Here is a 9784-nt window from a genome sequence, read left to right as displayed (position 1 = left end):
TCACTTTGGTTTATTTTTTCTTCTCAAAAGGCAAATTACTCTCAAAAAGAAAAACAAAAAAGTCTTATTTTGATTAAAAAAAATATAGATTCTTGTTAAATCAGCAGCTCTTTTATACACGTGACATGAAGAATACTGAACCTTAACTGCGCTTTTGAGTAGAATGATGAAAAACATGGACAGTTAAAAGCTCACAAAGGTTGATTTTTCATAATATGTCTCATTTAAAACAAGACAAAACGACTTCTGAACTATAATAAGCAACTCCACATTTTAGCTGGTCTTTTTTGTTCTTTTTAAACAGTTCTTCGGTGATTGCAACTACCCAAGACCAAATCAAACCAAATCACACTAAAATCATTTCCTTCAGTGTGTTATTACCCGGTGATACATAGATTTCTTTAATTATATTTTCAGTCTAGTTTTAGAACAGTTGATCCAGGTGGCATAAGCACACGCAGCAGATTTCCTATGGTAAGATCTTGTGTGAATTTGGCCGAGGGGAGAGTGGACGGCGGTGCCAGCTAACACTGTTAAAGCATCAGGGCGGTGGACATGCTGAATTCTTTCCCTCATCTGGTCCCGTATCGCGTTACATCTCCTGCCGGCTACTTTTATTTTCCGTCCATGGCTTTCTTCTCCTAAAACCACACTGCGAGGCCATGATGTAGTGCTGCACAAAACGCTAAGTAAACTATGCAAATGCGCCGCGTTCATTTGAGGAGAAAGCGTCCACCGCGTACATTTTAAAACAAATTCAAGGAGCATTCATTCCAGCTTGTTTACCTTAAAAACCTTATTTACTTTCCATCGCTTTGATAGTAATTACTACAGAACCACATGGAGTGAATCACATTATGCGTTTTCTGTCAGCTAATGGTAGAAAAACAAATCTTCTGTTTTTCAAATGAAATTGCAAGGCTCCGTTCTCCTTGTCCCTCTCTTTGCTGCTTTTATGATCATCTTTCAGTCTAATGAAAACTACTCAAACTGGATACAGCCAGATATTTTTATTCAGGAGGGTAATTTTCCGGGAATAGATTGTACTTTACAACAATAGCGGAAATGTTAAAAGCGTTATGGTGATTCTGTTTCAAATCTGAATATGTATGAAGAGGCAATCTTTTTATTTACATTGAGGGTTAAGTTAGAAATGGCAGTTAGCAGGTAATTCATTATTATTATTTTACATTTAGAATAGTTTATTGTGTTTATTGTATAGCTGGATAAGGTCAATTGTAATAGCTCCAAGTCTGGTAAATAATAATATACAGAGAGCTATACACAGTGTTGAGAAGTAACTGAATACATGTACACACTCTGAATACTACTTTTGAGAAACTATCCAAAATGTCCAAATATTTTTTCTTGTGATCAATAAAGTTTGTTTATGTCTAGGTCTAAGTATTCTGGTACAGCTACTTTTTCATTTGATCATATTTAAAATCTAATCACTTTTCTAAAATCAAAGGAATACATTGTTGTATTTGATCATTTAATAGGCTTCAAACTGCACATAATCAGTGAGAAAAATAGACAACTTTGCTCTTGTGGTGAAAGCATGTCTGATTTTTCCATCTCCAATCAGTAATAGGAAATACTTTAAAAATGGTAAAACAAATATCAAGCTGTTTAAATGTACTATGTCGGGTCTTTACACTATAATTCAAATGCAGCTCAGTGTAAAAGTATTCAGATTATAGTACTCCGATTGGACCATGTATCAGAATATGTTACAAAATACATTTTAATGCAAGTATTCACTATTCTGTAACTATTGTACATTTTAAAATTTTCAAAGTATTGCTCCCATCACTGGCTATAAATTATGGTCGATGATTGTACTTTTAACTAAATATTGCACTATTTAATGAAAGTTTTTAATTGAGCAATAACATTTTTCATTTATTTTAAGATATGTGAAAAATCCCTTTGTCGTCCAGGTAGAATCCACAGCAAAAGGAGAAATTCAATTTGTCAACTGAACAAAAGTTTATTTGGTCGAATACATTTCACAGCGCATCCAAGCTGCTTCTTTAGTTCAGAACTGAAGAAGTGAAGACAGAAAAAACTAAATTTATTTTAAGTTTAAAAGTAACTGTAATCTTAATGTAGTTAGGCTTGTCATGATAAATACTATATCGACTTACACATGATAAATGGAACAATCATTTTGGTTGTCTGTATTTATTACAGGGACTTTTTCTTTGTACTAATTGGGCATTTTTGGTTATTTTTCTGTATTATGATACTATTTGAACTGTAGAAGATTTCATCATGAGCTTCTATGACTCATTATAGATACAAGCTTGACTGAAAAATTCTGGCATTAATTTATTGCAGATAATTCTAACAATATTGTACATTTAAATTCATTTTTGGGGATATTTCTTCTTTGTGGTTTGATTTCAGTATTATTGTTTATCATCTATATTTACTTCAGCAATATATCGCACTTCAAAATGTGTTATACTGACAGGCCTAAATGCAGTATGTAAGTTGTATTTAAAGGTGTATTGTGTAACTTTTCTGGTGGAGGGTCCATCAAATGCTTTTCTCCATGGAGATGTTGATTTTGTTTTTTCTGGAATGTTTCATAGTATGGGATTAAAACTTTCTACTGTATCTTCACTGAGACCAGACAAGATTAAGTTACGGGTCAGATCTGTGGAGATGTGACCCTGCTCAGAGTCAGAATGCATGTTTTTCTAGGTATTTTTGAGCAATAAAACCACCTGTGATCAGTGTTGGGAAGGTTACTTTTAAAATGTATTCCCCTACAGATTACAGATTACATATCCCAAAATGTAGTTTGTAATGTAATCCATTAAATTACTTAAAGTGAGTAACGTAATCTGAATACTTTAGATTACTTGGTTTGCTGTAGAGAAGCAAAGATGTATCATAACAGAAGATGTTTTATCTGCATAAAGACATTAAAAAGACCAGTTTTCACTTAACCAAATTAAAAATATTATTGATAGAAGAGGAGGAGACACAGTCCACACAGCATGGTTTAGTCCTGTTAAATCCTGTTTGAGACATAGTTTAAACCTGGTTTTAGTCCTGGTTTAGTCTTGGTTTAGTCTTGGTTTAATCCTGGTTTAGATCTGGTTTAGACCTAGTTTAGTCCTGGTTTAGTCCTGGTTTAGACCTAGTTTAGACCTAGTTTAGACCTGGTTTAATCCTGGTTTAGACCTAGTTTAGACCTGGTTTAATTCTGGTTTAGACCTAGTTTAGATCTGGTTTGGACCTGGGTTTAGACCTGGTTTAGTGTCCGGCAATGAGTGGAATTACCGGAAAAAAAAAAAAAGAGATATGGCCCAAAATGTGAAAACAGGAAAAAACCTCTGTGTAATCCATTTATTTCAACAAAGTAACTGTAATCCAATTACCACTCACTTAAACAGTAACTGTAACCGAATACAGTTACTCATAATGTGTACTCTTATTATGTAACTCTGGTACATGTAATCTGTTACTCCCCAACACTGCCCGTGATTGAATAAATATAAGGCAAAGATGTTTAATGTCATACTGTGGAACATTCCAGTCAGAGCATAGTCATACCCATCGAAAGAAGCAATCAAATAGTCACATAGTGCCCCTTAAATGGTTGTTTTTAAATATATGACAACCTGATATCCTCGCTTTTTCCATGCGAAATGTGTCTTTCCACATTCAAAAACTACTTAACAACCAAGGTGTGACTGAGAATCGAATGAAAAGTAGTTTGCATTGGGATTAGTATTCACAGTCATGGACATAAATGAGTTAAATTGGTCCCGAGACACTTGAAACTGCAGCAGCTGTCCTCTCCCAGGTGACTTGTTTCATCCATAAAGACATGCAACTCCACCGTGTTAATACAATGGGAACAGGAGGGAACACACAGGGGCCTTTAGGTGCTGTTTAAAACGTACAAACCGCTAAACATGCAAATGGACCCGGGGTTAGGCATTTAAACGTTATGATTTAAATATATACTGGTGGTGTGAATTAAAGATACTACCTGATCTGAAGCTCTGTTACTCAAATTAGACTTCAGTTTGAGCTTTATTTTAACACAGTTTGATAAAGAATGGACTTAGTTGACTCTACAACAGGTGAGTGCTTTTGTTGAAACTCGTTTGAGGACCATGAACACTCGTATTGATTACAGACTCCTGAAAATGCACAGTTTAAATCCTTTTTGTGTTTTTTCTTGAGTTTTCAGACTGCAAACTATCAATACTTCATTTTTCATGTAGTAATGTAAAAACTGTCTTGCTCTAGTACAGAGAGATTGTACAAGCAGCTCTCAGGGTCAAAATGAAATGATGTTGTGCTTTATCTAATTTGAGATTTTCATCATCCGCAAACCAGGAAGGAACACCGGTGCATCATTAGTTAGGTGGCACTGATACGATACTGGATCGGATATAGGCGCTGATACAGAAAATGTTAATGGATTGGATATCTGTTCTGTCGATATCTCATTTTGGTCTATAAATAATTTTAAGACGACTGACCTGACAATGTTGGCCCAAAACCAAAACACCTTGTAATATATATATATATATATATATATATATATATATATATATATATATATATATATATATATATATATATATATATATATATATATATATAACATGACAGATTTTTAAAGCCAAAATATCAACATCAGTAACAGTTTGAAACTGAATAAGCTGAATCTTTAATGATTAGCATGCTAGTTTATGTTGGCATAAAGTTCTTCTAAACTTAAAAAAAAAATTATAAACTTATTGCTGTGAATAATTAGGATGCTATGAACTATTGTTATTCTTGTTGCGTGCACCTTATTATTATCATCAGTAGTATACATATCTGATTTAAAAGTACAAAAGTGTTGTAATTATGTGAAAGCAGCCATGTAATAAACTGTTCACTAGGGGTGGGAGTAAAAAATTTACTTCTTCCCATTTCCTTTCAAGATTTTTCTATTTGTTGTCATTATTGCAAGTGTACAAAAGTTACAGGAAGTTTTTAGACCAATGAGGTTCATTTGGTCCCAATAATTTATGTTATTAGGTTCTTTTTTCAGACCAAGAGTTTGTTTTCATACAGTTTCGACTGCTCACTAGCGCTCTTCCTCAGAGTGGTCACGTGATGTTGCTGTGGCCATGTCTGGTCAGCTGATTTATACAGGTTTTGGCGCTGTTTTCCTGTTTTCTTGTGGAGGCAGGACAACAGCGCCATGTGCACTCCGACTTCCTCAGGACAGTATCTCAGTTGTGTGAGAGTAAAAAAGCCCCCTTTATTTATTTGTTTATAGTCCTGTGGGCGCATATTCGTATTTCGATTGCCTCTTTAATCCAGCGATGGATGGGATCAAGGTGCTGTCATCCTGCCTCCACAGGAAAACAGCGACAAAACACGGACATGTCACAGCAACATGACGTAACCACTCTGAGGAACAGCGCTTGTGAGCAGTCGAAACTGTCAGGCATGAAAACAAACTCTTGGTCTGAAAAAAGAACCTAATAACACAGGAAGGTTTTTTTGTCGTAAGTATTGTATGTCAAGTTGACAGCCGTGACAGTAATGTGTGAAAAGCAACTGAACAACCAAGCGCGAAATAAATGACTGATTGATGAATGCATTAGTGAGTGAGGAATAACTCTGGACCACTGCAAATAGTTCTGACTTAGACTTTATTAGATTTTGTTTACTTGGACACAGTAGCTCCCACAGCACAATATATTATAACAACAAAGAGTAAAAAATATAAATGATAATAATACATTCTAATAAGTAAAGTAATAAAAAAAGATAGCTAGAGACTGGTGTCAAATAAGGCATAATTATCTAAATGTATATGTATGAGTAAAAATAAAATGGAAAATAAGTAATAAAATGCACAAGTTTTATTTTGCATGTTTTTAAAGTAGTAAAACTAGAGTACAGCGTCTTTAACATAAAAATAATGAGGATTTGCGAGACATACGGTACGTGGGCGGTTGCTCAGACCAGACAGTGGAGTAAAGATGTTGATTTTGTGATTGGTGAGTGCAGAGGCAATGGCCCATTTTATGTATTTAGCAAAGCACTTAGCAGCAGTACTTCCAGAAGTTATACATAGGACTGTCTGAGTTTTCTCTTTGTTATGGTTATGTAATGACAATAAAAAGACAGATGTTTTAAGTGTAAGTGCATATGACCATAACTTTGAATCTGTATTGCATCATTGCACTCATACACTGTAATATTTATGAGTGCAAATTACAGTTAAGCAATTCATTATACTGTATTTATTTGCTGTTTGTTCTCGTATTATACAAAATGGACTCTTGGGAGCTTTAAGCCATGTTATAATGTTGTTACCTCATAAAAAACATGACATAAGTTGTGTTTTGTTTCATTCACATGTTTAAGTAGCACTTTATTATTAGGCTGTCTACATCTCCACCTTGTGATGTCATGTAGTGGTAGTTTTCAAGTTAGCAGCTAGAGGTGGGGACTTACAGGTCGTGACTTGTTCTCGATTCAGACTTAAGTCACTATTTTTAGGACTTGAGACTTGACTTGACAGAACAGACTAAGACTTGGGACTGGACTTGGACTTGAAGCTCAAAGACTTGGGATATGACTCATACTTTAGGCCTGTGACTTGATGCTTCTCCTAAAAAGTATTTGTTTTTAGAAAATACTTTTCTCTTTACAGTTGATAAATGCGGTGCTGAATTTTACAGGAACAAACTGGAGCATCTCTGTCCCACTTCTCTGTTTGTTACTCTGGATGTAACTGAAATATTGTGATCTGGTGTCTTCAAATATACTGCAGTATTATACAGTACAATGCAGTAAAACTGAGGGAACTACACAGAACATGATCTGACCTTCCATTTCAGTGCAGACTGCACAACAAAGTAACTGATTTAATTTTTGAATCTTAATTCTTTCTATTCTGACTGTAATGATACACACTAAGATCTTGTCGAGCTATTTAAAAAGGAAAAAGTAGCATTTCTACAACTTTTGTATAAATACTCACATGATTTTTTTTTTTTTTACTTCAGTTTAGTTTAAAATTCATATAAATTGCTCAAATCTAAACTATATTTGGTACTTTGGTTTAAAGACTTGAAATGACTTGAAGCTCAAAGCAGACGACTTGGACTTGACTTGGACTTATGGGCCAGTGACTCGAGACTCGACTTGGACTTGCCTGTCTTTGACTTGGGACTTGACTCGGACTTCAGGTCAAAGACTTGAGACTTACTTGAGACTTGCAAAACAACGACATGGTTCCACTTCTGGCAGCTACTTTAGAGACCTTTTGTTCAGTTCAGATTGGCAATTCTGCAATCCTCCAAATGACTCTAGTGAAGGTAGATGGAGTTTAAAAACACAGTGGAGCACTTCCTGTATTGCCACATGACATCACAAGTTAGAGCAAAGTGTTTTCTGTTTGAGAAGAACTAAATAAGCAGGATTTGTGTATTAAACCTGTGAAAAAATCACAAAACTTCAGCTAAGTTTTTAATAAGTAAACAACATTATAACATAGATTAAAAAAAAATAGCATAATATGGGCCCTTTAAATGTGATATTGATTTGTTTTAATTTAATTTTAGTATAGTACAATATGGGATAATGAAATAATCCAGGGTCTGTATTAGATTCTTTATAATAGCATTTTCCACAGTGAGACTGGCAAAGCATCTTATATTATATGGTATAGGTAGGGTTGTTTCTTTTTTCTATCTAAACCATTGTTGCTGTTCCTTTCAATACAACTTTATTGACAAGATTCTGAAATTGAGACACATTTCTTTACAATCCGTGCATCAAAAAGGGAAATGCGGGGAGATCGATGCAAACGACAGCATGAAAATATATGATTCATTTCACCAGCAGAGGCAGGTTTAATGGGTTATTTTATGGACAACCTTGTAAAATTCTGATCTAAATTGATTTTGCTGAATGGACTTCTCTCTGCTGTCTAGGTTGCATTCACATTGTAGAATTTGCGATGTCAAAATAGAAACATCGGAACTTATGATTAATTACGTTGAACCATATCATTATTTGTTAGGGATTGGCTTCACAGAGTTATCATTATGGTTTAAAGTCCTTTCAGCTCACAACAATTATGTCTAGAGCTGAATAATTTCTAAAGCTGTAATGAGAAATAATAAACTTACTTTTGTTTATTTTTACTGATAGAAAAGACACGGATATACGGATATATTTAAGGTCCTGTATTATGATTTAAGCCACGTTATAATGTAGTTACGTCCTCAGACACATACCTTGAGTTGTGTTTTGTTTCATTCACACATGTTTGAAGAATCTTTATTATTAGTCTGTCTTCATCTTCAAAGCTAACAAGTAATTCCACAAAAGAAATCCGACCTGACCTGTCCTCCAGCTCTATTTTAGACATATTTGAATATTGTGATGTCATGTGAACTTAACCTGTGGTAAAGCAGTAAAATAAGTGTCAATGTAATCTCATTAAAGGTCCTATATTACGTAAAACTGACTCTTGTGAGCTTTTAGCCATGTTAGAATGCTGTTACTGCCTCAAAAACATACCAGGAGTTGAGTTTTTGTTTCATTATTAGACTATTTACTATCCCAAAGGTCAAAATGGTCCATTTCACCTTGTCAGATAATTTAGTAGTAGTTTTACAGGTATTTTTGACTTCAGTTCTTTATCTGTACAAAAAAAAAAAGTTGCTGGATTTGTGTAAAAAATGTGGACAGGGGTTGCACGCAATAAAATGTTTAGGCTTTGAAACTTTTTTCAAACCCCTACACATATTTTTCTCAGAACATGAACATCACTTTTTCATGTTGATGAATTTGAACAAATCATGCTGAATATGCATATTTATCTTATAGTACCTTATCGTGAAATGTATAAGTATGTATAATTTAATTTAATTGATCTAATTCTGTAAAAGAATACAAAACAGTCTTTAGTTTTCTACAGATCTGTATTGTCTTAAACAGAATCAAACACACAGAGCACAGGGACAGAGACACACAGTTTGGAGCTGGACAGTGTGAAGATTTATTCCAGTGAAGAAGCTCTGGTCTCTGCCTGTGGACACACGAATAACACATGATGATTACATTCTGATGATCTACTCTGTTGTACATGTTTAAATACACTTAAAGTACTTATTACTACAATAATGGACCAGAACAGAAGAAGAACATTAGAACTGTATCTGCAGAAACAAAACTCACCATGTGCTGCTTTTCTTCCTCTAAACACAGTAACAGGGAGGGCATCTGGTATAAAGTCTCCTAATGCCACATCACCTTGTACAAGTACGATAACAGTTTCAATAGGAAGTTCATTTTGAAAACTTTTAAAATAATTTTAGTTGGTTTACTTACTTTGTTCATCTGTGGTCTGTGTTTTGTTGGTTCTCAAACATCTTCCTTTTTTCTGAAACATCAGCTGTAACATTCATGAACTTCCCCACAGCTCCAGCAGAGCTCTGGATGTCACTCTGTGTAGACGACTCTGGAACAAACACATTCAAATCTTAGTACAACTGTCACACTCTTGTAGATGGACAGTCAAAAACAATTTGTTTCAAGGAGTCCTTACATTAACTCTAATTTCAAATAAAACAACACAAACATGTTTTAACAATGATGACATTCTAGCCGGAGAAGCACATAATACAATCTTTAAAAAGTCTTACCTCCAGATCAGCTCTGATAATCCTCCTGCTCCCCACTGTGTGTCCTCTGCTCCTGTATCTGTCCTGTGTCCTGTTACATTTGAATTTTC

At 34.5% G+C, this 9784-nt stretch overlaps 1 long non-coding RNA gene across 1 annotated transcript; it reads right to left on the bottom strand.

The window, feature by feature from the left end:
* Positions 1–9000: 9000 nt before the first annotated feature.
* LOC129410511 (uncharacterized) lies at positions 9001–9513 on the bottom strand. Its single transcript, XR_008632893.1, has 3 exons — positions 9382–9513; positions 9229–9303; positions 9001–9079 (listed from the first exon to the last, which is right to left on the bottom strand). It is a non-coding gene; the product is annotated as an uncharacterized LOC129410511 (long non-coding RNA).
* Between the last annotated feature and the right edge of the window lie 271 nt (positions 9514–9784).

Source organism: Boleophthalmus pectinirostris, unplaced genomic scaffold (assembly GCF_026225935.1).
Source record: "Boleophthalmus pectinirostris isolate CB_2022bp ecotype Guang Dong unplaced genomic scaffold, ASM2622593v1 HiC_scaffold_23, whole genome shotgun sequence".
In the NCBI taxonomy this organism is placed as follows: Eukaryota; Metazoa; Chordata; class Actinopteri; order Gobiiformes; family Gobiidae; genus Boleophthalmus; species Boleophthalmus pectinirostris.
Note: the sequence above shows the minus strand (reverse complement) of the source record. Positions and strands in the feature narration are given on the sequence as shown.